We start from the raw sequence: 15,618 nt of genomic DNA, 5'->3' as shown, positions 1-15,618 counted from the left end.
CCTTGTTATTTATATCTAAAATGACCTTACAATTCTGATAATTGTCAGGATACCGAAAGGGAAGAATTCCTAGATCTGAAGTATTCTGTGGGCTCAGTGAAGTAATGATGATTGTTAAATATGAATTTATTACACTAATTCTTGATCTCGTAAGTGATCACACTGACCTAAGAAAGGTCTTTTGGTAGGTTTTTCTGTTAGCCAAATAATTTTGATGCATGAAGTTTAATAAAAGAGCTCATTTAACATGTACCTTTTTATATTTAATCACAAGATACATGCTAGGTTTTCTTCAAATAGTAGTTGTAGTCTTTCATTTTGCAGCTCTAATATTAAGGGGGCAAAGAAGGGCAACGTAGCTCGTGTAAGGCCTGGAGTAAGAAGAGTGGCTGAGTGAACTGGGATTGTTGAGGAGGAAATGAGGCTCAGGGAGACCTTGTTCCTCCCTATAATCATCTGAAAGGAAGTTGTAGTGAGGTGGAGATCAGCCTCTTCTCCCAGGCAAGGGACAGGACAAGAGTAAATGAGTTAATGAGTAAATGAGCTCAAGTTGCAACGAGGGAGGTTTAGATGGGATATTTGGAAAAATTTCTTCACGGAAAGGGTTGTCAAGCCCTGGAAGAGACTGCCCGGCTTAGTGGTTGGGTCCCAAACCCTTGAGGTATTTAAAAGATGTGTAGATGTGGTACTTAGGGACATGGTTTAGTGGTGGGCTTGCAGTATTAAGTTAATGGTTGGATTCAATCATGTTAGAGGTTTCTTTCAAGCTAAATTATTCTATGATAACATTTACATGAAATTTATTAATACAGTCAAGCTATTTTGGCTGATTTCTATCTAGATCATTATAATACAAGTCACTTTTCTGTGCTCATTTGCAAAATTCCTTTTTAATGGAAGCAATTAAATTCGATGTAATTCTAATTTTTTTTTATTTGACATGTTCTGCAATATTTAGTTTTTTGCCAATAAATTCTTTGGTCTGTAACAATAGATGGCTGTACATTAGCCTAGACAGCACTCTTAGAAGAACTCTGGAGTTTGTTGGATATCAGTTGCTGAAAATTTATCATGTATTTTGGGGATATTTTGCTCTCTCTCTGTATGGCATGCTAGAAAATTATTTGAAGACATTAGTTCTGATTTACTTTTTTTGTCGTCTGATGTCAACTAAACTGGTTTGTGGAACAGGCTGCATTTCTAGATCCAACTTGTATAATACGACTCTAAAGCAATCCTTGGTTTTACCAAGGTCTCCTAGTCTTTCTCTCTTCTGATACTAACATTTTAAACAAAGGCACATCTCAAAAGACCCTCTTCAAACAATACAAATATCGATGAAGATCAGTATTTGCCCTTTTCTGATGCTGACTTTGGGGTTGCTTGCAATTTATGTTGTTACATTAGGTTTGTTGTGAAACTCGGTCAGAGTTGAGAGCCAGTTTAAACAAAGTCCTGGGTTAAATTGTTTGTGACCGTTGCATCTGAAGAAGGCAGATGCAGAAAAATCTGACAAAAAAACCCTCCATCTTGTTAACTTTTTGTTCTGTTTTGCTAAGCTGTATCAGGCCTAAAGCAGGTTTTAATACAAGTGTAATGGGTTAAGAGAGCAGCTCTTCCTTTTGTTTTCCATTTTATTTTCTAGGGACTCAGTTTGATAATGGATTTCAATTAAAAAAATAAAAATCCCACAGGGGGACAAATAGGTATTATCCAGCTTTCCCACTTCTGAGTATTTTCACTGCTTACCACTTACTATACTTGATAATAAATTTTGGAGGGAGAGTATGACTGAAGTTTACTGACGTTTGAAGACTTACTTCATGCTGACATTCTTGGCATAGTCCTCTGCTCTTTTACTCTTTCTGCATGTGTCCTTTCTACAGTTTTATGTGTTTTTATTCATTCCTACATGGAAGCTTCAAAGAAAGAAGTAATCTTTAATCTTTTGACTCTACAGTGAGTTGTTTAGGAGAGAATGAAAAACACTTTGTAGATGGAATAAAAGCTACAAATTTTCTTACAGTAGGCTGTAGAGGTCCCAGACAAGAAATGGCATCTTACTCTGGCAAGTTTTCTTATAGATAAATAGGATCTGATGCCTAATGTTCTCCTAATCTAAAGCAATGGTACAACTGCATGTGCCATGATGGGGAAACCTGTTAATGTGTTGGTTTTTGGACAGAGTTTGAGGAAGTAGAGGATGAATAAAAATACTCCAGTAGACCATTACTTCCTTTTTGTTCTGCCCCCTCAAATTGGATCATAGAAGAAACAGAAAGGAACAAGGTCTTCCCAAAATCCCAAGAGCTGAAAGTGACACATTCTTTTCTATGAAGAGGTGATTGTGGTAATCCATAATTAATTAGATACGCCTGAAGTCAGCATTACACGGGTTTAAAAAAAAAATAACACAAAAAAACAAAGCAAGGCAACAAGTGCAGGGTGAGTAAATGACTTGCTCGAGATCTTTTATAATTAAAATAAATTGTGTTTTAGTTGGAAAATGAATATGAAATTTAAAGTTGAGCTTCTATATTTTGCTCATATTTTTGGTGCAAGTCAAGCAATCAGAACTTAATTACTATTACACAACAGGAAAAGCACTCAATCAGTGGATCCTATGTAGAACACAGATAGAAAAAAATGCCAGTTTGTCTTCAGTTGTCTCAGCCATGTACAAAGTTGACACCTGCAGCAGTGTTAAAGGAGCTGGCGTGATGAGAGAGGACAGATTTAGCATGAATATCATGCAGATTGTGGGACATAAATTTTACTGATTCACTGGTTTTGTTTTTAATGGCAAACTGCCCAAAGCCCAAAATGTATGAGTAGAATAAGTTTCTCTCTAATTCACTGAAAAATCAGCAGCCTAAGGACATGCTGATTTATCCTGTATGCTTCTGTTCCTGGTTAGTGCCATCTGCCAGTATGACCTCATGTCTCTGGAATGCTAGTTTTTTAGAACATGTGTATCATGCTGGACTGTAAAGCAGATCCACATTTTGTAAAACTGCACTGAAGATTGGTCATTTAATCAGACAAATTGTAATTCTTCCTGCTTTTATGATATTTTTAAACATAAAATTCTTTTAACTATTTATGCTATAAAGTTTTAGAGCAACCTCAAAGGGCTATTTTAATCTCAATTATGTAGCTGCTAAAAGAAACTATTAAAATTATTACTGGCTTCATGCTCTTAAATATCTTGTTTTCATCCTAGGTAGTTATGCCAATACTACATTATTATAACTGACAGAGTAATATTGATATCTTTTGTGGTTCTGCCATCCTAAAGGATGATGTGTGCTAATTCTGAAGCGAATCATTCAGATAAATATGGATAGCTTGTTGGTGCCTGTTCTCACAAACTACCCTTTCTGTGAGTTTCCTTGAATTCTGACTTCTTAGTCATTAATTAATAAATATTTGCTATAAGAGGATGTTGTAACCTTACAGACTGTTAAAGGTATTCACACAGAACAATTTTAATCAGGAAAGGATAAAACTCTGAGTTGTATCCTGGCACCCTGGTCAGTGCCAGTGTATTGGGGGACCAGATACACACAAGGTTGGCATGAGGAAATAGAAATTATTACTGAGTAACCTGGGCTGTTCTAAATTACTGTTACATAAATCTTCTTGATAGGAGCTACTGTAAACTGGCTGAAAAACCAGAGTCTTAACTCCTTAACTTATGTAAGTCAGAGTTGCTTGCATTGTTGTGTTTGGGTTTTTTCCCAACATTTTCAATGATAAAACAGGAACATCCTCTTACCCACTGCTTTCTAACAACTGACTTATCCTTCTTCTGCCAGGAGGCTCAACTTTTTTTGTGCTACTTCCAGTCCTATATAGTTAAGGCTTGTCAAAGTTCAGTGATGCCTTTGTAGTACTACCTCTAGGAAGGCAAAGTCTGGGCTTCTGGACTTCCCTCTGCAGAGAACTCTTCTTCTCATTCTTCCTAGCACATACACAGCCCTGTTATCCTTCTCCCAGGTCTCACCTGCTTTCCTGTCACTCTGCCTTATGACTTCAATAGTATTAAGCTGTCTCCCACTTCTGAAAAGTAAGATCCCCTTTATTCCATATCACTCATTATTTTACTTCATTAAACTCATGTCTGGACAGTCTTCCAATTACTGATGATCCATGTGCATAGTGGTTGGAGTTTCTTCTTTTTTCTAATGGAAAAGAAGCAATCCTATCTCCCTCTCACCAAAAAATAGACTAATTCCCCCACCCTTTTATACTTTATTTTAGGTTGTTACTCTGCCTGCATGGCACCCTATCAAAAAGATAATGATCTGAGTGGATTATCCATATGTTCACTCGTTATTTACTGTAATAATGCATGTAATAGTACACAGTACCTTATGATTGGTACCTTTATACTTTATACCTGATGTAGACTTTGGGTGCTAAAGAAGACCAGATATTGACTGGTGTTAAAAGATGTATGTATTCATTTTAATAAATTAACACGTAGGTAGAAGTCTCAATCTTCTATGCTGGATAGGCTTCATAGGTGACACTAATAGATTCATGGAATTTCCAGCCTAGTATTTAGAGAAAATACTTCAAAGTGCTGCTTTAGGCTACTCAAGAACAAGACAAGAACTTTTAGTGCTTTTGGGAGACGTATCTCCCTGTTCTTCAGAGCTGTCTGTTACAGTATCAATACATCATGTCTCAGCAAAAATAAGGTAGGTTTTTAATATTAATTTAATATTAATTTTACCTCAACTTACTAACAGTTTGTAAGGGATGCACAAGCATATATAAGAAATTAAGCAGTTCTTTGAGAAGGTTTTCGCATCATATTGCTGGGATGTTATGTTGAAAATTAAAAACATAACACAACTGTTATGGAAAATATTCTGTGTAGTAGAAATACCTGTATGGAAAATAAAGAGCTGTCATTGTAAGTCTGAAAAAGTGTAGTTATAAATGGTTATTGGTGTTTTATAAAAACTGTAGTGCCTACATTCTGAATAAATGTTAGCATTAACAAAGAAACCTGGCTGTATTGGAACTTCTAAGTTAGCGTGACAACGTAGCCAAAAAAAAAAAAATATTCAAGTGAAAACTGTTCTTTTGGGATTTTATTCATCTTGTTCATGTTGCTTTTTTGGGGCAGGGGCATTTTGGCTTTGAAGAAGTGTTTTTCATCTTTTAATCATGTGGCTGTATTTTTGAAGATGAGGTAAGAGGAAAGATGACTAGTAAAGAACAATCATCTAGGCATTTTATATGTAAATGGTGTTTTCTTGTGTTGAAACCATTCCATCTCCAGAGCATGTCCTTACCAGCAAATAGGTGAGGACATGCTCTTTAGGATCCTTTAGGATGCAAAATATATAGCACAGTCTGGACATGTTCTGCTATGTTATACCTGATCAATTCTTTTGTCCTGCTACTTGTGATGAGAATGCATCAAAGTAGACCTGCTCTCCATTTGTTTTAAACATTAAATGCCACTGATAATGCATAAGAAATAAACAAACCAAACAACATTGTTTAGTCACCACAATTTTAATCTAGGCTGCACTAAATAACTTTCGGGAACTGGGAGGTCACATATACCTTTCCAATTCCTTTTCACTAAAACACTGCATTCGACAATTAACTGAGTAGAGAGCAAATATGTAGGTGTTCCAGCTTGGAAAATATACTGTTATCAGAAAGAAGGGCTGAGTACTAACCAATGAAAAGCTATACATGGTGAAGGTACAGTGGATTTTTACTAACATCACTGCTGTTAACCTGTACAGTCTTATTTTCCCAACTGTATTTGTGTAGGAAATGCTGCAAATGCAGACTGCCTGATGGTAACAAAAATGCTTTCATGTTGGTGTGCTCTATCCATTAGTGAATTCTTTCCAAAGTCTCCTTTCAGGCATAGCATAGTAGGTTTTGACCTCTGGAATGTAAAAGTATTTCTCCTCTAAGGATACCTAGAGGAGGATATCCACAGAAGCAATAAATTAGAATGTCATCATTGCAATATTTTATTGTATTGTGAGCTTTTTGGGCTTTTACTTGAGAAAATAAAGGATTGCAATCTGTAAGAACAGTCAGTCAGAGTCAGCTGAATTATTCTTGATTTTGATGAATTCTCTGGAAATAACATTGACTTTTAGAAACACTGGCTATTTAATATCTTTTGAGAGAATTAGAATAGCATAGAAGCACCTATGCCTTGTGATTAGGAAGTGTTATTTATCTTTCACAATTTGAGTAATACATTGCCACTTAAATGGTGGTGTTCAGTGACAGTCATTTCTATAAAAAATCTTAATGCTTCTTCCTGGCTTTTGGTAATGTGTGATTATTTTAAAGAATTACTTGGAACCAGGACTGCACCTCCAGATAGTTTTTAGATGTCAGGTTGTCAAAAGTGATCAGTGTATCCCCATTTTGCCAAGTTCCAGCTTCAGAGATGGTTGGATTATTTACTGTAATAATAATAAGTTAAAAAAATTCTTTATCAGATGCATTAGAAAAACATGAAAATGTCTGCTACATCTCTTAAGCTAGAAGGAATGGTTTAGGTTTCAATATACTCCCCCAAAAGAATTAAAAATGTAATTATTATGCAACTTAATTCTTACTAAAGAAGGACCTTAATCTTGAAGTTGAGAGCTTTCACCAAATTTAATGAGTTTGGAATGAGAAGAATGAGCAAGGCAAGTGGAAAAACAGGCTTAGTCTCCTAGGATTGGAAGTCTGTCTCTGGTTTGGACATAGCAACCTGCACTGTCTGTCCAGAAAAATTTACAGTGAACTGCAGGTAGATGCTTGTGAAACACAACTGTGTAGTTGTTTTCTGGTAGAAGAGTAAAATAATATGACAGATGGATATGTTGAAAACAAAGGGTCCTGGTACATATTAGCAATAGAAATAGGTACAGGTATAATAAAAATTTGTAATATATTCTAGCACTTCAGGTAAACTATTAAAGAAAAACAGATCAATGCAGGAATGATGAGAAGATGGTGAAAATTGTGAAATGCTGCTGGGCACTTGAAAAAGCCCTAATAGTTATCTCAGGTTTTGGGTGACTATTTCTAAGGCTGTCAGTTTTCTAAGGCTCAGGCTTGTTCACTACCTTAGATTTGTTTTTCCAAAGTTCCTCATTTAAATTACGTATTCACTCTGTTGTTAATTATCTGGGTTTCTCTGACTGAGAAGTAGTAGATGTTGTAAATTTTATTGCTCCCCTAAGTGATTATCAGTTAGCAGTGATAAAAATTCAAAAGCTAGTTAAATCCTCAAATTTAATTAGTTTGGTATTCATCTGAATTTGGCAAATGCCTTTCTGAATGGAAAAAAAATAGGATTTTTTTTTTTCACAGTTATTTCTTGGATATTGCCTTGTTTTCTTCTGTTTTAATTAGTATTATGCTTGGTATTTCCCCATGGGTTTCATTGACAAGGTCTAGAGTATGTAGATTTTTGAATGACAGGGATCTGAATGTGTTGTTCTAAACTTTGAGAGGATGCCACGTATCTCTAAGGGACTAATTGTGATCTTTGTTCTGTACGTAGTCTAGGACTGTCATGGAGAGCAGAGGACATCAGTCAGGTAGGGCAGTAAAATTTCTGTGTTGTAAGTTTGCACCTGAGTCCCCTTGACTTTTGGTACAAGTCCCAGCTCATTCTTCCATGTGCCACTGGGGACAGCTTTGTGCCCATTTTCTGTGACTGTCACTCGTTACAGACTACACAGTGGTTATAGCATATTTTATAGAGGGTGGGCTCCACACTGGTATAAAATTGTACAAAGTAGGGAATTGCTTGTCCATGCATGTTTCACATTGCCTTAGCTGTTGATTTTTCAAACTCATTTGCCATAACGGTTTAAAAAGTGCAGTAATTTAACCTGAAATAAAGCTTTAGGTAAGGAAGGATCTAACAGGAATGGTTACCCTACTTCCCATATTCTTTCCTGAAGGAAACTCTCACCTTATGCCTCTTAAATTAGTAAGAAAGTGGTTTTTGAACGCAGTTAGAGGGGGAAGAATCTGCCTGAGTCTGCTCATAGTGGGTTTTGGACAATGGCCAAAGATGTTTAAGGGAAAAGCAACTGGGGTTTCTTTGGGTTTTTTTATTTCTTCTGCAGCAGGAAGTCAGGATTTTCATGTTGGGGAAAAGTGAGGCTAAATGAATTGTGCAAACAGACATTAATTGCATCTTTTTTATTACTTGAGAGCAATGAAATGTTATGTAAATAAAAATGGTAGGAGAACTGGTGTAAGGCCAAAAGGTGAAATCCTGTTTTAGCTGTGATGAGGCACAAGAGGAGACACCCCTCTACCTTGTCATAAGGTTTGCTTTTAACTGCTATGGTACAGATAAGAATCCTTTAGTGATAAAATGCAGATACATGATTCTTGTGCAGCTGGGACCATACCTTGTGAGATGCTAACTTTGGGAAAGCAAAAAAATTAGCTGTATTTACTGACAAAAATTTAAAACAGTGATGCTGCACTGACTTCAGCAGAGCGATTGTTGTAACTACCCTGTAAGGAGTCCAGGATTCCTCACTGCCTAAGTCATGTCTAGCATAGTGCTAGATCATGAGTATGGGTCACTTTCCACGTCTGGGAATCCAGTTATTACTGTAACTAAATAGTGGGAAAATATTTTGAAAGCTTTAAATGCTTCAGAGAACTTGAAAGCCAGATACTATAGAATATAGAATACAGAGTTTTCTGAAGCATTAATATGTGGGTTGTAAATAACTGGGTTCGACCCTTCTAGGTCTAGCTCTGAACACTTGTGAAACTGCTGTGCAGAAACAAGAAAGAATATTTTTCCTTTCAGGTCTTCCCACACCTGCATATTACTGGTTCAGAACAAGACTGTTAAAATCTTCCTGTATGCACTTTGAGTTTGCCTGTAATGCTGTGTGTGTTCATCAGATGTACATATTTCATAGAGTTCTTACGAAGTAAGTGAATGACAGAGTGGTATTTAGCAAGGTTTGTTTGCTGGGCTTATTACTTAAACCCTCTCTAGATTGCAGTTTTGTATCAGGGAAGAGGGGGAGTTGCTGAAATGTCAGTTGCTCAGCACAAAACTCCTGGGAGATAGGATTTACAGTCCTGACCTGAATCCATGCAACCTCTCTGAATTCTGTATTGCTGAAGTGCTGTGCTGTCAGTGTAAAACAGCACTGTGCTGTCACTATTCCAGCAGCAATAAACATGTACTGCATCTGTCTCATGAATACTAAACTCCCATGCAAAGTTCAGATAGAAAGTTTTTCCCATGCATCAGTCATGTTTGCTCTTTTTGTGTCTAACTCCTGGTTCCGTATGTAAACACTTAAAAATAAGCTTCCAATGGCTAACCTGCATAAAAGAAATTGGCATTGGAGACAAAGCTCTTGGAGAAGTTAATGTGATGTTTAGTGCAAACTCCCTCATTGATCCCAAATGGCGCTGCCCAAGGATTCAATAATCGAAGACCCACTTAGCTATTTTATTCTAAATTATTCTTGTATTACACTCTTCCTTGCCCCTCAGTAAACTCCAAAGTCATTTAAAATGGCAGGATTGATAGTGGACAGTAGTGGCCTTACTGGTTACATCTGTTCAGTTAAATTAGATTTGCTTTGGACCATTCTCAGAATGAGAGAAGCTGCCATGGAAAAACCCATGTCTGCATTATGAAAGAGTTTTACCCTCCAGCATAAGGAACAAGTGGGCAAAATTCAAGCTGCCATGTTTTTTTCTGGGAATGATTCTTGTTATCTGCCATCTCTAGAACCAGAGAATTGTTTAGTGGAGTGTGATTTGCTACATGGAAAAACTATTTGAGACTTAAAAATATAACAGTCAAAATAGGTTTCAATGCCCCTTAACAGTGTAGTGTCTCTTTCCTGGCACTGCTTAATTTGCTAGTACAAATATATCTTTGGATAGGGTTCATTTTCAAAGCTAGAAATCTAGTCTAAGTGTTGGGCTACAGCTGACAGAGAAAGCACAAAATAATTCTTCCTATCCTAACCCCTCTGTCTGATTTTCCCACTAGTTTAGTAAACTAGTTTAGTAAAACTTAGGCATTTAACAGGGTGAATCCCTCCAATTTAAAAATCATGTGTTTGGAGACCTTTGAAGAAAAGATCTCCCCTGAGTCTCCATGTAGCAAGTACTTTGTAATTAAATTCTAGTCTGCTGGATTCATATTCTGACAGATAGAAGAATCCTTGCCTCATTGCATAGACAGTAAAATAGAAATGTTCTTTTCTAATAGATATATAAAGCAGCAAGGATATTTTAAAATTCCTGTCAAATCACTCCATGTAAATTACCTAATCAGATACCATAGCTACATAATGTAATGTTAAAACCAGCAGAATTACACCATTACAGGAATCAGCTAGCCCTGTTCCAGATTACAGGGTTTTATAATTACAATGTTTTTTCATCAACCCACTCCACTCCATGCTGTCACATATCTTTGGAATTGTTACACACATTTATCTCTGTATATGTTTCCAACTTCCTAAAAATTCATGGTTTTCAATTTTTTTTTTCGAGAAGTCCTTTTTTTGGTGAATGCTGATGCTGGCATGTTGGATATATGCTAGTTAGTGTAATGGCAAGACAGAGACTCTATTTATTCAGGAATACTGAAATCATAAATTTGATCCAGTATCTGAGTGATTAAACATGCCTATTGTCGGGTAAGAAGCATAGAATAAGTTTTTACACCATTACAGGCTCTTTGTAAAATGCATCCTTTTTTTTGAATACAAGGCTTTGTGCTATTTGAAAGAAATGAACACCTTGCTCTATGGTGTTCTCATGTGTGTTTCATTAAAATTCTTCTTTCTAGATGTGAAAAGAACAAGTATTTGTCTTGCATTTTTTTCTGTATGTTAAATGCAATGAAATTTAAGTAATCCTGTAATAATTTTAATCAAGGCACAGATTGTAAACATCCCTGCAATACTGAAGGTACATGAGAGTGGACAAAGGACTGATAATTTCAACATACAGAAGTTTCTGTTTAGTATTAATCAGATTCAGCTTAAATGGCAAAAGCAAGAGCCTCTGGGTTTTTTATAGTGGCTGAGTTTGGTTAGTCGTTTTTTGTGAGTGTATGAAGTAAAGTGTTGTTAAGACACGTTCGTTGAAATGTCAGATGCCTTTAGTTCAGGGCTGGCAGGAACTCAGTTCAGCCAGCATTTGTCACTGTTGTTTCCATATGGAGGAACCTGGTTTAAAACCAAGGCTCTGATTGTTGCCCTGTCACATTACTGTTCTTTTTCATCTATCTTTCTTCTGTAGAAGTGAAAGTAAGGGCCACCTGTCAGAGTCCAATACTGTCTGACCAGGTTCCTTTTAGATATTCCACGCAAGGATGGTTTAATGATTAACTATCAAGTTTATTTATTTGATGTATTTGGTGTTTCAAGGGATTTTGATTTAGCTAAGTGATACAGCAGTATACTGAAATCATAACACAAACATCATATCACAGTCTCTGTATCGTCACTTGATGCTGGTTGTCCACAATCACTGAGAAGGAATCGTAGACTCATAAAATCGTCTGGATTGGAAGGGACCTTAAAGATCACCTAGTTTGGACCCTCCCTGCCACGGGCAGGGAAACCTTACAGTCATATGTGGGTTGAAGCTAGCTGTCTTCAAATTTTGTTACTTGTCCAATTTTTTGAACTTATGTTGATCTGAGTCCTATATGCACTTCCCCATTCCCACTAATTATCTCAGGAAATGCTGTTATATAACCAGGTGACCCTCTGGTACAGCAGTATACCTAAAAACAAAGGTTACCTCTAGCCCTCCTTGCATTGAGATAACTTCAGCTTGCTTTATGATAACTGCTGGTCATTCTTTACATTATTCCCAGAGCTCATTATTTTTGCCCATCTCCTCTGAGCTGCTTTCCATCATGAGAGTGCAGTCACATTCCACCCCTTGGCTTAAACCAACATTGAATAATTGATTACTGGCATCACCCAGTGAGCTTAATACATTCATCATATGAGTGACCAGCCCTCTGAGGAAGCAAATCCTCAGCCTTAATAGTTCAGAGTTACTTGTGTTGACTTCAGAGCAGCACTTGACTCTTCACTGTTTATACTGATCTTCAAAATATCCTAGTGACCTATATAAATGAATATTTGGCCACCATGAAAGTATCTGATGGAACACTAGTGTCCTAAGAAAAATATTCAGTTTAAAAGAATTAGCGTTACTATAATCGATGTTTCTGATTTGATAGCTAGGGTTTGGATTTTTTTCTATAGAGCCTTGTCCTCTCTGGAGGCTAATGTAATACATGAATCCTATGGTGACATTTCAAACAATTTGGCAGTCCTAAAGATTGAAGGTGTCCGGAAAAAAAAGAAAGTCTGGAAGATCTTAAATTTATATCATGGACCTTTGAGATTAAAAAACCACTGAGCTCAAGGCACATTTAAAAGCATTATTTCTGTACTGCTTTATCATTCCTCCATTCTTCTGTTTTAAAAAGCTTGTTGAACTGGAACCGTTCTCAGTATCAAAACTGTCACTATTCGGGTTAGCCAAAGATCAGGGCTGTTTTGGGTTCCCTCTGGCCCTTAGAATACATTTCCACTGTTCATTCACAACTTTTCTTCCCTCACAGCTGACATGAACCAGTTAATAGCAACTCAGAAAGTAAAGACATGCTGACCAAGAAAGGAATTAAATCAAAGACCTGCTCAATTTCTAGCTAATGGGTTCTCTTTTTCTGTCTGCTTTTTTCTTAAGGTTATTTCCAGAGTCTGAACAAGAAGCCAAAAGAAAGTACCAGCAAAGACTGGCAGAAAAGCTGCGAGTCTAGTTCACTGATGTTATGAACATAACACTGACCCAGACTGAAAGAACAGTTTAGCATCAAAATAAATATACCCTCCTCTATGGAAAACATGAGGGAGGAAAAGGATATTTGGCTTAGATAGGAGATGAATCTGCTTATACAGTACAATGCAGGTTTCTGCATCTGAAGGTGACCTGAGGAAGAAGATGTGTCTGTGACTTAGCCTGAGTAAGGCTGACCAGGAAATTTCTCAGAAATATTTTCTTCATAAGGCTAGAGGAAAGGACAACCTCAGTAGCTCGTTCTTTCAAAGTAACAAATTACTTTGTTACTACAGCTTCCTTAGAACTCGTTGCTTTACTGAAATCAGACCATTTTGCACAGACCATTTTCAGCTCAGCAAAGCTGAGGAAGGGCTCTGACAGATTCCTGCTGGGTTTGTAGCTGGCTCTCCTGCCTCAGCCTTTGGCAATCTGCCTGGCAGGTTGACAAGCAACAGAGAACATGACAAACTAGGGGTTTCTGGCACTTGTGCTCATCGCTCCTTGAAAGGTGAAACTTGCAGGCTTTTTAAGACTCATGATTCCAAGGCAGCTTGGTAGGTGGACTGCTCCAGACTGAGGACTTGTTTTTCTTTTAAAACTGTAGCATAAGAATATAACTAGCATAAATGCTGATCACAGATGACAGCTTTTTAAATAGCTTTGAAGAAATACAGGCAGGAGAAAATTAAGTCAAAGGTTTTTCTAACATGTGGAGGGGAAACCTTTCTTGATTTAAGGAGAAAATAAATATATTTTTATTAAATAAAAATATTTATTTGACATTGTTGTTCCTCAATAGCGAAGTCCAAAGTTAAAACTGCGAGATATATTAGCAAAATAAGACTGTCTTAATGGGCTGTTGTATGTTTTTTTCAGTAGCTTAAAATCAGATATTTTAAATTTTGTTACCACATGTGAATTGTGAAAATCATATGTGAAGCAGATCAAATGAAATGTAGAAGCTTTGTTCTTTGGTGGCTGTCCTGTTTTGGCTGAGTGTGTTGAAGGGAGGCAAAAAGTAACAAACTGTGAAGGCTTGACAAACTACTCAGTAATGAAATGTTAGTTTGACATCTGAAATAAAACTGTGGCATCCTCAAATAACTTGTCAGTGGTTATAGATCAGTCTAGAGGTGGCAAAATATTATTTGGGCTCCACTAATAGGGATTGTACAACCTAGTCTGATGCACACTAACTTTTCTGGTATCAGTGTGAGTTCAGAATTAGGTTTGGTCCTTTTGAGAGAGAATACATCTCATCTTTGAAAACACAACCCCCTACCACCACTTTACTCCCCTGTTCATACACAGTAGCATTATTGCTCTGTGTCTTTGCCATTGGTGTTTCCAGTGTCTGAGGTCTCCCAATAAAGATTGACAGAACACACAGAATGTGTGGGTTTTTTTCCCTGCAACTCTTCTTTCCTTTTCTGAGGTGGCACTGGGCTTGCTCTCTTGTTTCACTCCTCAGTGATGGTTCAGTTGAAATGTAAATGTGTTCTGAGCATATTTTTCTAAAACCGATTTGATTCAGCCAATTTTATTTATGCCTGAAATATGTGCTTTAAGAGAACAAAATAAATTTGCAGTGCCATCTTGTAAATATATCTTCAAATTCTGTTAGCTTTCATCACATTTTGATCAGCTACCTGCTATTTTACTAAGTACAAGAATTCAGTTCATTTCTCAGTGTCAAGTAAGAAGTGGCCATGAATATGATCTTAGCCTCACAGGAAAAATGTTTTCTTTCAATAACATTCTGCAATCTTTATCCTATCTAGGATGTACATCATACAAACCCTTCTTGAGCACCGTTCTAACTTTTCTTTCATTTCCTCTACTAAAGATTGCCAGGTCTGCTCCTTATGTTGCCCTGGATCTCTACTGAAATTTCCCGTAATCTTCCAACCATATATCTTTCAATTCGGTACAAATTGGCAGTGCTACTACAATCAGCATGCATATATCTTTCTTTCTTCTGCCTTGTGCTTCCCCTCCTTCTGCAATGCATCTCTACATCCTTTTCTGCCTATAGGAATCCATTCTTTCTCTAGACTTTGTTCTGGAAGTTAAGCAGCTGTGTCAGTTCCCTGATTAGACCAGGTCTCACAGGCTGCAATTTGCTTCATGTTTCTTCTTGGATTCACATACTTGAGTTCCTCCTTTCTTGTTTATTATGTCTCTTGCATTCTCAGAGAAGGAATGGAAGGATCCTGATCCAATGTGTCAGTGTCTTTTAAATGATCATTCTTAAACCCATCTTTTTCACTTGCAAGCCATGGCCTCATTATTTTTTTCTGGTTCGATAACAGTTATCCATCAGTGGCTTTTTCCCTGAGTAATGTATGGCTCCTTTTTATCCTTTTAAACCCTTTTGTTTTATTTCAGATCCAATGTGTGCAGTATCTACTGTAGATAGATAATACATGCTTTCTACCTTTATTGAATAAGCAAGTATTTCAATACAGAAAGTTTAAAATAAAAACAAACAAACCTCTACAAAGCTGTTAGAGCTACATTTTCCTTACCCTGCATTATGGCAGGTTTTATAAAAATCTATTTAATTGCCAATTTGTATCTCACAGAATATTAGCACTACTTCCATAGTGTTGCTGCAGAAAACAATTTAATTTCTGTGTGAGTAAAGAAAAAAAATTACTGGGCTTTGTGCTATTGGATCATTAAAAAGGATTTGAAATGAGGCAAGGGTCAAAAGTGAACTTCGGTTTAGCTTGATCAAAAGCAGAAGCA

Source organism: Pipra filicauda, unplaced genomic scaffold (genome assembly GCF_003945595.2).
Source record: "Pipra filicauda isolate LSUMZ 115617 unplaced genomic scaffold, ASM394559v2 scaffold173_size1550139_pilon, whole genome shotgun sequence".
Taxonomy (NCBI): Eukaryota; Metazoa; Chordata; class Aves; order Passeriformes; family Pipridae; genus Pipra; species Pipra filicauda.
The sequence above is the reverse complement of the archived record's forward strand: the minus strand, read 5'-3'. Positions refer to the sequence as shown.